General features: G+C 39.7%; 1 long non-coding RNA gene across 1 annotated transcript in view; it reads right to left on the reverse strand.

Annotated features, from left to right (window-relative positions):
• LOC142225539 (uncharacterized) overlaps nucleotides 1-13,569 on the reverse strand; it is an 801,202-nt gene that overhangs the window by 210,094 nt on the left and 577,539 nt on the right. The window lies entirely within an intron of this gene.

Genomic DNA, 13,569 nt, shown 5'->3' on the forward strand with positions numbered 1-13,569 from the left:
AAATTTGTCAATTTTTGTTCGCCTTGATTAAACGCAACTGGCATAAATTTTGGTAAACATCGGCAGCCTTTTTCTCCTGAACAGGGTTGCCAAGTTTTAAATTAACTTTCGATTTTTACTATCCAAGATGTTCTATAGTAATTTCAATTGGAATATCCAATAATTTTTCATTTTGAAAATTTGACTTTTTGCCGCTGTTTAGCGATTTCCGCCCATAGTGCAATGGTAAACTGCTGTTTTATCACAGACGTTTTGGAAAATATGGTTTCGATGACCTAGTATATAGAACCGCCCAATAGATTGTCGAATTGCGACATAGCCTCCCTTTGTAAATATATCATCCCTCAATCCTACCTTTAGTTTTTCACTATTTATTTTGTGCTTTATGATTTAACCTACTTTTTAAGGGATGGCAAATTTTTGGTTTTAATTTTAATTTACTAATTATAATTTGATTTTGTATATACCTTATATAGAATAGTACATTTAGATTATAGGCACTTATATATATAGAAGAATAAAAAGAAAAGATCTAAATGCTAGGTTTTATCCTTTTCCTAGTTAAATAACGAAAAGATTGTCTCTAATTGGTCAATTAGATATATAACAAACAGGAAAGTTGAATGGGTGTGGCTGGCCTACCAAACACATAACTATATATGTAGAATTGAAAATCCTTTGAAAAATATGTAATGTATGCTAAGGAAATATAAACAATATAATAAGAATTTAGATGTAAGAATCATATGTAAAAAGAAAATTGGAATAAAAATTGAATTGAATTGAAAAATTGAATCGGTCACACAATTATTAATAGTGAAGTGGCAGCCGAAGTGATAACAACTAAAATAACAAAGCGGAAAAAAACCTGACTAAATTGAAAAGTACCAAGTGATAGTGGTTATTAAGCATATTGGTGGTCGATACTAAAACGAAGTTATACGAAATTACATCATGGGAGATAGCAGCGGTGGAGTCGTTGGTATATATAAAAATAAGAATTGCAGTTTCAGTTTTAGTTTCAAAATAGCTATTTTTATTTCCAAAAAACTTAAACTTAACTTAAAAGGTAGCTTACTTCTAGATTCCTACATAACCCTATACAGTACTCTACTAGTTCCTGCATCTACTTAAATTCTAATTTAAATTAAGATTGACATTTCTGCTTCTTAGAAGTTCATTTTCTATTACAATGGCTCAAAAAATCGGGAAAATTAAAAAAAGAGCAACTTCAAGGTTTCTTTTTACTAAATTAAATGAATAAATAGAACTAAAATAAAATAAAATAAAACTATGTACAATATTTACAAAGCATACATTCGTCGTGTATGCCCACTCATCATTGTGTCGTGTGGTACACAGTGTCCGTCACGTCCAAGTACCATGCCTCCTATGGTAAAACAGCAAGGTCTCACCATTATATAATCCGCCTTCTTCATGCAACCTGAGAAGCGCCGCTGGTGGCAGGTGCCTTCTGCCCGACAGCGTCTCACAATCGTCCTCACAAGCCAAATATCCAGAAACGAGCCTATTGCCGACGTCCCCACACCCGCGCAGAAACCACAAAGCAAGCCCGACCACAAAACAATCGAACCTAGGAAAAGCCGCAACATCATACAACTCCCTTTTGGAGCCGTCCTCCATCACCCTAACCCGAAGCCCCGGGCTATAAATATATATGAGAGCTATATCTAAATCTGAACCGATTTCGATGATATTTCGCACATATAGTTAGTGCTATAGAAGATTACATTTAGCAAACTTTGAGTAAGATCGGTTGATAAATAAGGGTTTTATGGCCAAATTTAGAAAAATCGGGCGGTACATATATATGGGAGCTATAGCTAAATCTGGGAAAATCGGGCGATACATATATATGGGAGCTATATCTAAATCTGAACCGATTTGGATGAAATTTTGCAGACTTGAAGGGTGATGAAAAATATTACCTTTTGCCAAATTTGGCGACGATCCGTTTGAAAAAAAAGCACAGCGTGGCCCCATTTGCCGAAATCGGGCGATACATATATATGGGAGCTATATCTAAATTTGATCCGATTTCTTCCAAATTCAATAGCGTTCGTCCTTGTGCCCAAAAAACTCCCTGTACCAAATTTCATCATAATCGGTTAATAATTGCGACCGGAATCCTGTGAACAACAAATACATGGACGGACGGACACCAAGCGCTAGATCGACTCAGGAAGTGATTCTGAGTCGATCGGTATATATTTTATGGGGTTTAAAATCAATATTTCTGGTAGGCACATTTTTTGGCAGATCAAACTTATTATACCCTAACCACTATGTGGTTTAGGGTATAATGACTTTAAAACAATGTGTTGAAACATTTTATTAATTTTGAAGATTTTTCCAGAAATATTAAATCCATTTTGACTTCATTAAAACGAAATTTTCATTCATGTTAGGATACACATTTTTATGTCGAATCACTTAGCTATAAGGACAAACAGACTTCATTGAAAAGTTTAGAGACTTTTAGACAAGGAAAAAACTTTATTTCAGAGAAATACGTCTTCTATTCTAAGCAAAATTAGTATTCGTATTTGAAGCATGTGAAATATTTGGCCTCCCGACAATATTCTTTGCGGTGCACCATCTACTATTTAATATGTGATCGAAACCAAATTTATGAAAATGGACCAAAATGGACCAAATTCTGTTTGGTCCGACCAACGGACCAAATTTAATAATTAGAAATCTTTTGGACCAATTTTGTTCCGATCGGACCAAAACGGCAACGGATTGGAATTGAAAGTCTATACACAGAGTAGAAGTAACAACTCTCCGAAAGTTTTTTTTGTTTTGCAACAGACGTAGAGAAGAGGTTTTGCTATATTTGTAATGTGTGTGTGTATGTTTATGTTTGCAACAACCTCCATCGAAATCAGCCCGTGGTATACCTACGAATATTCTTACTCAGATCTAGTGTTACTTAATTTCGCTTTTTTCCCTTTATTGTAAAAATACATTTTCGAACAGCGTTTTTAAGAAATGTTCGTTCTCAAAAAAGTAGATAACATACAATAATACAAATCAATTCATTAGTTTTCAATGTGAGAAAAAATTAAAATAAATGTATATGCGCACATTTTTCAACCAAAATTGAAACTATCCATAATTTTAATTAAATTTTCGAGAACTAATATCAGAAATAAGAAAATGCTAGGATATAGTACAATAGTAAAGCAAATATGAATGTCCTTACACTGAAAAAAGCATGCCCGGTTCCAAACATTTTGTCTTTACTTTAACAGTTTGGGTATTAATTCCGATCCAAAGAAGAATACAAGTAAAGATACTTTAAAGACGCAGTTCTCTTTTAAATTTGGGGGTTATGTACTTGCTTCTAGGAAGCAAATGTTAATTTTTCATTTTTTTTGATTTTTTCGTCAGTTGTTATCAAAATCCTTTAAAAACGAGTTAACGACAATTTTATTTTCCATATTAAGACTCGACTTCCAGTAGAAATTATGCTATGTTTCAAGTAAAAAGTGTCTTTAAAATAAAGTGTTGAAAAACATGTCTTATTTTTTAACGATTTTTTGCTTTGTAGGCAAGATGCAAAAAGGAAACAAATTTAAAGACAATTTTATTAATTTTAAAGAATTTTTCTTAATTATTGAAGTCACGTTGACCTTACCTCAAAAATTGTATCTTTCATGTTATGATACACATTTTTAAGTAAAATCACTTAATTATAAGGACATTACAACTTTATTCAAAAGTTTATTGACATTTGGACAAGGAAAAAAACTTTTAGAGAAATGCGTCTTCCATGCTAAGCAAAATTTGCATTCTTATTCTAAGGACATGAAATCTTTGACTTCACGACAATATTTTTTTCAGAAAACTAAAAAATTAAATATAAATAAGATCGTTTAATTGCATTTATGTGACGTTCATTACAAACATCTTTGTAGTAATACGGGATGAAATTGATCGAAAGTACTGTTGTTACTTTTACAACACATACTAGAGATATATTTTGACATTTGCCGTTTTTGAAAACAATTACTAAAACAAAACACGTTGTGTTTTCCCCAATGTACGTACGTACAATAATACATATCGTACATTTTAAACGTTTACTCACACTACCCTAAGTACTAGCTATATTTGAAATTACCTACAAAGTGTAATTTCAAAGTTACACATTTCATTCAAGTAATATTTTATTCGGAGCGGAGCGGTTTTTCATTTGGAAACCGCTCCGCTCCGGCAAAAAAGGGCTTGCTCCGCTCCACTCCGCTCCGGATCCCTGCTCAAAACCTTCCTCTCCCATAGCCTAATCCTCTCCATGGCAGCAGACGAAATGCTAGCCTACACTGTAAAGGAGTAAGCCATGACAGGCCTAACCAACAGACGGTGATACCCGAAGTACACCCTCTTCGCCTTGGACAGCACATGATCAACATGCCTGTGAAACTCCAACTTACGATCAAATACCACCCCCAGGTATTTGATGGTATCAGCGACCTCAACGCCACCCCGGCCGACCTTCACGATCGTGGCGTACCGCAAAGTCGCCTCAGTTCCCCTATAAGCCTAGTGATGTCGTTCGGCAAACCCGGGTCGGGTTTTCTAACTGTAACCCTAGGGACGGAGGAAGAAATTGCATCCCTAAAAGCTGCGCCAAGTCCTTCAACACATCCATCAATATCAGAGATCGTGACATTCCGCCCCACCGAAAGTTCAATCCCTGAGAGACGACTACGCAACCCACTCCTAAACCTGATCAACGTCCCCTATAGCAAGAGAACACACAAATCGCCCTATGGCCAGACTCATAGTCGAGCGCCGTCGACCGACCGCCGCTGCCCGTTGGGTATAAACCCGGCGGCAGCAAGAACAAATCTATAAAAGTGCCCCCGAGATATTGGGCCTAGTCGGAATATCCGCAGAGCAAGTAGCGAGACCAGGCACTTCAATCAAATACCTCGCCAAACGCCTGCCCCTAGCATCAGAGCGAAAGCCGCCCCAAAGCGGATGCTGAGCATTAAGATCAACACCAACCACAACCTCACCTTGCTCGTGTAGAGCAGTCACCGCATCCAAGTCAGAAGCAACAAAAGTGCCAACTGGTCTCAGATACATTGAAACAAAAACAAGTATATACGACCGTAAGTTCGGCCAGGCCGAAGCTTATGTACCCTCCATCATGGATTGCGTAGAAACTTCATCTAAACACTGTCATCCACAATCGAATTACTTAAGTTGCGGTAACGCTTGCCGATGGCAAGGTATCTTAAAACCTCCTAACACCATCTTCTAAATTGTATGTAAGTCCATACGTGGTATATATTAAATCAAAAAAGATCGATCCAATACGTATATAATTCAGTTTGACAAAGTAGACATAAAATTTTGACAAAATTTTCTACAGAAATAAAATTTTAACAAAATTTTCTATAGAAATTAAATTTTCACAAATTTTCTATAGAAATAAACATTTTGACAAAATTTTCTATTAAAAGACAATTTTGACAAAATTTTCTATAGAAATAAAATTTTGACAATGATGAAAATTTTATTATGAACCGAATTAAATTTTAACAAAATTTTCTCTAGAAATAAAATTTTGACAAAATTTTCTATAGAAATAAAATTTTGGTAGGTTACTTTTGGCTCTAGTGGCAACCATGATTATGAACCGATATGGACCAATTTTTGTGTGATTGGACCAATTTTGGTATGGTTGTTAGCGACCATATACTAACACCACGTGCCTAATTTGAACCGGATCGGATGAATTTTGCTCCTCCAAGAGGCTCCGGAGGTCAAATCTGAAGAATGTTTTATATGGGGGCTATATATAATTATGGACCGATATGGACCAATTCTGGCACGGTTGTTAAGGATCATATACTAACACCATGTTCCAAATTACAACCGGATTGGATGAAATTTGCTCTCTTGGAGACTTCGCAAGCCAAATCTGGGGATCGGTTTATATGGAGGCTATATATAATTATGGACCGATGTGGACCAATTTTTGCATGGTTGTTAGAGACCATATACCAACATCATGTACCAAATTTCAGCCGGATTGGATGAAATTTGCTTCTCTTTGAGGCTCTGCAAGCCAAATCTGGGGATCGGTTTATATGGGGGCTATATATAATTATGGACCGATGTGGACCAATTTTTGCATGATTGTTAGAGACCATTTACCAACACCATGTACCAAATTTCAGCCGGATCGGATGAAATATGCTTCTCTTAGAGGCTCCACAAGCCACATCGGGGGATCGGTTTATATGGGGGCTATATATAATTATGGACCGATGTGAACCAATTTTTGCATGGTTATTAGAGACCATATACCAACATCATATACCAAATTTCAGCCGGATCGGATGAAATTTTCTTCTCTTTGAGGCTCTGCAAGCCAAATCTGGGGATCGGTTTATATGGGGGCTATATATAATTATGGACCGATGTGGACCAATTTTTGCATGATTGTTAGAGACCATTTACCAACACCATGTACCAAATTTCAGCCGGATCGGATGAAATATGCTTCTCTTAGAGGCTCCACAAGCCACATCGGGGGATCGGTTTATATGGGGGCTATATATAATTATGGACCGATGTGAACCAATTTTTGCATGGTTGTTAGAGACCATATACCAACATCATATACCAAATTTCAGCCGGATCGGATGAAATTTTCTTCTCTTTGAGGCTTCGCAAGCCAAATCTGGGGATCGGTTTATATGGGGGCTATATATAATTATTGACCGATGTGAACCAATTTTTGCATAGTTGTTAGATACCATATACCAACACCATGTACCAAATTTCAGCCGGATCGGATGAAATATGCTTCTGTTAGAGGTTCCACAAGCCCAATCTGAGGGTCCCTTTATATGGGGGCTATAAGTAAAAGTGGACCGATATGGCCCATTTTCAATACCATCCGATACATCGATAACAACTACTTGTGCCAAGTTTCAAGTCGATAGCTTGTTTCGTTCGGAAGTTAGCGTGATTTCAACAGACGGACGGACGGACATGCTTAGATCGACTCAGAATTTCACCACCACCCAGAATATATATACTTTATGGGGTCTTAGAGCAATATTTCGATGTGTTACAAACGGAATGACAAAGTTAATATACCCCCATCCTATGATGGAGGGTATAACAATCGCAGATCCACCCTCAGAAACACTCTAGTCGCACAGGATTCCACAGCACCCGTTCGCAAGTGAAGCCCCTCGCACCTAAAGACGTCCCTAACCAGAACCGCGGTTCTGCCCCCGCGATCCCCTCTATCCCGTCTGAAAACCCTATACCCATCGACCTCATACCTATGAGGCGCCATAAGGTGATGTTCGCAAAAAGCAAAACTTCAGGTCTATGTCGCTCAATAAAAACCCTAAGATAATGTCTCTTGGCGACGGAAACACAAGAACTGGCATTAATAAAGATACAGACAAGAGGCCTAGACATTGCACAAATCGCGCAAAAGAACCGTAAAGGCCCCAGTCTCCCCCTTCTCGGCAACCAACCCTCCGAAAGTTGGCGCGAGCTGTCTCATCCTCACAAAAATGCTGACGAAATCCTCGCCGAAGACCCTTTGGCAACTCTCGAACGTGGCCCCAGCCAGAGCCCCACCCCTCGGGTGACAGGTCGAACTCCAGAACCGGCCGCAGCGGCGTATGAAAGCCCTGCAATCCGATCTGACCTAGCCTTCCCCTTAGCCTTAACTTCAGCCCTACGCTCAGCTGCCTTCTCAACGAGAGCAACCCGTTTAGGGCACTCTCGTGAGCCCGCGCCATGCCCGTCTACGCCACAATTGACGCAGAAGAGCGTGAGAACCTCGAGCCTAACCATCTGGTCCGTCGCCCCGTCGGCGACCTCCTTCCCGTCCAATGTCTTGGGGTGTACCCCACACTCCCCTATGCCATGAGGCTGGCTACACTTCACGCAGCGGAACGGCAATCCGCAGTTCACTGCTACGTGACCAAACCTCTGGCAGTTATGGCACTGAACGGGACCCCGGCCAGTATCCCTGCGAAACACAACCTTAAAATCCAACAACACCTTAACATTAAAAAGCTTCTCTATCTCCGTGGTTTTGCCAACCCGCAAAAGCCACATGTTCTCCTCGATGTTCGCCAGACCCCGAATGTCCAGAGCGAACCCGCAGACCTATTTCCGCCCTAACCTCCTCAACCGAGTACCCCGCAGGAAATCCCTCAATTATAAGAGAAAGCGGCACCAAAGGACATGGAGTGTGCGTCGTGAACCTATAGCCCCTGGCCCTAAGTAAATCACGAACCTTCTCAAACGACTCTAATCCCTTCAACCTCACACTCAAAACACCTTTCCTAACCATACGAATGGTGAAACCCTGAGTTACCATATTTACCTTCAGAAGATTACGTATCTTCTGAGCGGCAGCTTCGTATAGCATTATAGACGGCATGGTACCAGTAATTTCCGCCGCTACAGGTTTCTTCACTGCCTCCTCCACCGTCTTCTTCTCCTCGCCATAGCTGACTCCCAAGATCTTCAGCTTGCGTCTCTTCTTCTTCTTCTCTCCTTCTTCTGCCATAGATTTCATCCCCGCTGCCGCTGCTGCTGCTGAGGTTGACGCTTTCGGCTCTGCATCCACTCCCGGTTGCGTGGGCTTCTTGATCGCAACCGTAGGTGAGGCCGGCTTTGCACTCACCGTCTCCTTCACCCCGGGCACGGGCTCCAGATAAATCTTCATCATTGTAAGGCTGCATGTGCTACCTTAAAAGTTCTAATGAAAGGGGACATAGATATAGTTCTTATTCAAGAACCATACGTTTATAGAAACAAAATATGTGAATTAAGTACTCCGGGGTTCAAACTATTGCAGTATACTGGTAATGATGTAAATCGAGTCCGTATAATTGCTAAAAACGAGCTTAACTTGTTTCTGCTTCCTTCAATGTGCAATGCCGACACTGTCGTTGCCAATTTAGAAATAGACAAATGCAAATATTGGGTATCTTCGGTCGACATGGGACATGACAGGGAGATGCCTCCATGTGCCGTTAAGACCTTAGTTGAGGAGTCACTGAAAACAAAGACGGAACTCATTATGGGATGCGATGCGAATGCGCATCATAGTATATGGGGAAGTAGTGATAATAATGCAAGAGGAGAGTCGCTAATAAAGTTTATTTTGCGTACTAATCTGGTAGTCTGCAACAAGGGAGATGTCCCAACCGTTCTCACTAAAAACAGGCAAGAGGTTTTGGACATCACCCTGGCCTCGCAAGAACTGAATGAAATGATATCTGAGTGGCAGGTTTTACGTGAACACAGCTTCTCAGATCATCGCTACATCAGTTTCAAATTTGATGTTCATACCACCAAGTCCATATTTCCGCCAAATGTTAGGAAAGCTGACTGGAATAGGTATAGGGAATCGTTCAATATGATGATACCGGAAATAACAGACACAAATATGAGAAATGTGCAAGATATCGAACACGCAGAGGAGCGGATTACTAAGGCCTTCATCATCTCACTAAAAGCTGCATGCCCTAGAGGGAAGCCAAGGGGGAAAAATCGACCACTACGGAATTAAGTAATATGAGGAAATCCTGCAGGAAGCTCTTTAACAAGGAGTAGTCCACTAGAGCCCCTGAGGATTGGGACGCTTACAAGAAGAATCTGAGAGGATACAAGCGAGAACTGAGATGTGCTCAGCATAACTCTTGGAATGATTACTGCAGCAGTATTGAGAATACATCCGAGGCTTCCAGACTACGGAAGGTTCTAGCATCCACCAACTCCGCTCTAGGTTTCATTACAACATCGGAGGGTAATTGGACAACGTCCAGTGAGGAGACGCTGGAGGTACTATTGGACACACATTTTCCTGGAAATCAGACGGTTGAACCAGGTTCTGGCGGTGCCACAGTGGCTCAGCGGTCGTTTGCTATCGAGGAAATTGTATCGGAATCTAGAATAGGATGGGCGTTAAATAGCTTTGGACCATTCAAATCCCCCGGACCTGATGGAATTACTCCGGCGGAGTTACAAGCAGTGACTGACAAAATTATCCCCTGGTTGTCGGCGATATATAAAGGATGTATCAACTTATCATATATGCCAGGAAAGTGGAGGGAAACAAAATTCGTTTTCATACCTAAAGCGGGAAAAGCGTCGTGAAGGATTTCCGACCAATCAGCTTATCCTCATTCCTACTTAAGACTCTGGAGAAGATGATAGATATTTATCTTAGAACTAGCATCGATTCAAGTTTGTTCTCAAAACGACAGCATGCATACCCGAAGGTATACTGAGACCGCATTGCATGAACTAGTCAGCTTTATTGAAAGCTCACTATCTGTCAAAGAATACACAATCGTGGCGTTTCTAGACATCGAAGGGGCGTTCAATAATGTCCATCCATCGATATTAAATGGACTGACAACTGTGAATGTTGATCCATGTATACTTAGGCTATTAGACGAACTTCTAATGAAGAGACGTATTTCAGCCACACTAGGACAAGCAAACATACAAAGGTATGTGAACAGAGGCACTCCCCAAGCAGGAGTTCTATCACCTCTTCTTTGGAATGTTGCTATAAATAACCTTTAGGTTACCCTAGAAAAAGAAAGGATAAAAGTGGTGGCATACGCAGATGATGTGGCTCTACCAGTCAGGGGAAAATTCCCATCCACAATCAGAGATATTATTCAGAGGGCCCTCCGGATGACTGAGAAATGGGCGAAATACAATGGTCTTGGGGTAAATCCTGCAAAGACAGAACTAGTCATGTAATGCAAAGATCGCAAAACTCCCACGGTTAGCCCCATTTTCTTAGGGGGTATTGAAATTCCCTTTGGTGAGTGTGCAAAATACCGTGGCGTTATTTTGGACAGAAAGCTGAACTTTAAGTTTAATATTGAAGAAAGGGCGAGAAAAGCAACGGTAGCTTTGTACTCGTGCAAAAAGGCAATAGGGAAAAAGGCAATAGGGAAAACCAAAAATTGTGCATTGGCTATACACGGCAGTGGTCAGACCTACAATGCTATATGGTGTTGTAGTCTGGTGGTCGGCACTTCACCAGCCAACAAGTTTAGACAAAGTTCAGCGTATGGCGTGTTTGTGTATCTCAGACGCATTCAGCAAGACAGGAACAAATTCCCTTAATGTCATGCTGCATCTATTGCCTTTAGACATTTTTTCCAAACAATCAGCTGCAACAACGGCTGTGCGTTGGCTATACACGGCAGTGGTCAGACCTATAATGCTATATGGTGTTGTAGTCTGGTGGTCGGCACTTCACCAGCCAACAAGTTTAGACGAAGTTCAGCGTATGGCGTGTTTGTGTATCTCAGACGCATTCAGCAAGACAGGAACAAATTCCCTTAATGTCATGCTGCATCTGTTGCCTTTAGACATTTTTTCCAAACAATCAGCTGCAACAACGGCTGTGCGGTTGCGCGAGCTATCGCTGTGGTCGAAAAAAAGTTACGGTCACAGTTCGGTCCTCAAAATAATTCCAGATGTGCCTAACGTAGTGGATTACACTTTGGCGAGTCCACTTTTCGACAAAAAGTTTGAGACTCTAATCCCCAACAGTGAGGCGTGGTGCACACAGATCCCGGGAATAAAGAATATATAGATTTCTACACTGATGGCTCCAAATTGGATGGACAATTGGGTTTCGGAGTATATTCTAATGATCTGGAACTTCGAATAGCGAAAATATTACCTTATCACTGTAGTGTCTTTCAGTCTTAAATATTAGCAATAAGAGAGGTGGCGAATTGGCTGAGAAGTAATGTTCCAAAAAATGTGGGCATTAATATATACTTAGATAGTCAACCTGCAATAAAATCCTTGGACCCTGTATTCCTCAACTCGAAAACGGCCATCGACTGTCGCAAATCTCTCAATGAGATGGCTGAGCAGTACAATATTCACCTAATATGGGTGCCTGGCCATAGGAACATACAGGGGAACTGCGAAGCGGATGAGTTGGCAAGGCTAGGGACTACCTCAATCTGTTGGTATGTCCCTCTCTACCTACAAGCTCATGCTGCGTGAGAAGGCTGTTATGATGGCAAATGTTCGATGGGAGAATTGCAAGGGCTGTAACGACACCAAGCAAATATGGCCCCATTTAAACTTAAACCGCACACAAGATATGCTAGTGTTCTCGAGACGTCAGATATCATTCCTGATATCTGCTATAACGGGTCGCTGCCTGATAGGCGATTTTGCAAAAACTATAGGCGCGAAGTATAATGACTATTGTATGAGCTGTCATGATGCGGAGGAAAAGGAATCAACTCTTACACTCGAGCAAAATTCGGCCTTACACTCGAGCAAAAATTTTTCGGTACACTGAAAAACATGTTTGGTACACTGAAACAAATGTTTTCGGTACACTGAGAAAAAAAATTCGATACACTGAGAAAAAATTTACAGCACACTGTGAAAAAATTTTCCGCTACACTGAGAAAAATTTTTTCGATACACTTAGAGAAAAATTTTCTCAATTTCACTGAATTAAAATTCAGACACTGCAGCACTGTGTCTGGTATGAAAAAGTTCCTTAATAGTCCACTTGTGAAAAATTTACTCAATATCCTTCTTTGCTACATTTACCACTTAGTACGAGCCATTTCTCACTTATTATTTCACTTCACGAGGTATGCACACAAACACTGTCAAAACGGTATTAATTGTATGGCCGATTCAGATTCATTTTATTCCGTAAAAAGGGAAAAACTCGGAGAATCTCTCGTTTTGTTTTATGTGCTATACTTAATCTACAAACTAAAAAATAAAGTATTTACAGAAATTATGTACAAAATAAAATTAAAATCAATCCATCTATATCTAATAAAAATAAAATAAGAAGTAAAAATAAAATAAAATACTAATTCAACATATCTATTTACATTATTTCAATATATGGCTCATTGTGCCATGTTGTATACCAATGAGGTAAAATCCTTCCTTTTAAATCGTCTGTGGTAAAGTATAAATTTTTCATCCGAGTCAACCATTATACCCTCCTCGCTAAGGTGTGTCAGACGCATTGACTTTAGATATTTTCTAATGTCCATAAATTATTATTTATTTTGTTTTTTTTTTTTCTAAATATGTTATAAATTATTAATGATTTTTTTTAATTATTTTCTAAGCAAAATGCCCTAACTAAATTATTAGGTGGCCAATTGCAACGTATATCATGCAGCGATCAATGCGTTGCATATTTACTTTATCATATATTAATTAGCAACTCGGGTTTTTATATACCCATAAGTTCCATTTGGTGTGATGAGATCGTATACCATATTGGGAAGGCATAGGCAATCACCAGTCTCACTATTTGTCTGTATATTGCCAAGCGAACTTTCTTGGACAAGTCTTCTCTTCTTCGTAGGACATGTTGATATGTCCTAAAAACTTTTGCTGCCTTTGCCAGTATTTTCTTCCCATGTCCTGTGAATGTCATGTTTTGTTGGAATTCTACTTCTAAGTATCTCATTTCTTCATTAGGCTTTACAGGTGTTCAATTTATCAAAATATTTG

Source organism: Haematobia irritans, chromosome 2 (genome assembly GCF_050003625.1).
Source record: "Haematobia irritans isolate KBUSLIRL chromosome 2, ASM5000362v1, whole genome shotgun sequence".
NCBI classification, from domain to species: domain Eukaryota; kingdom Metazoa; phylum Arthropoda; class Insecta; order Diptera; family Muscidae; genus Haematobia; species Haematobia irritans.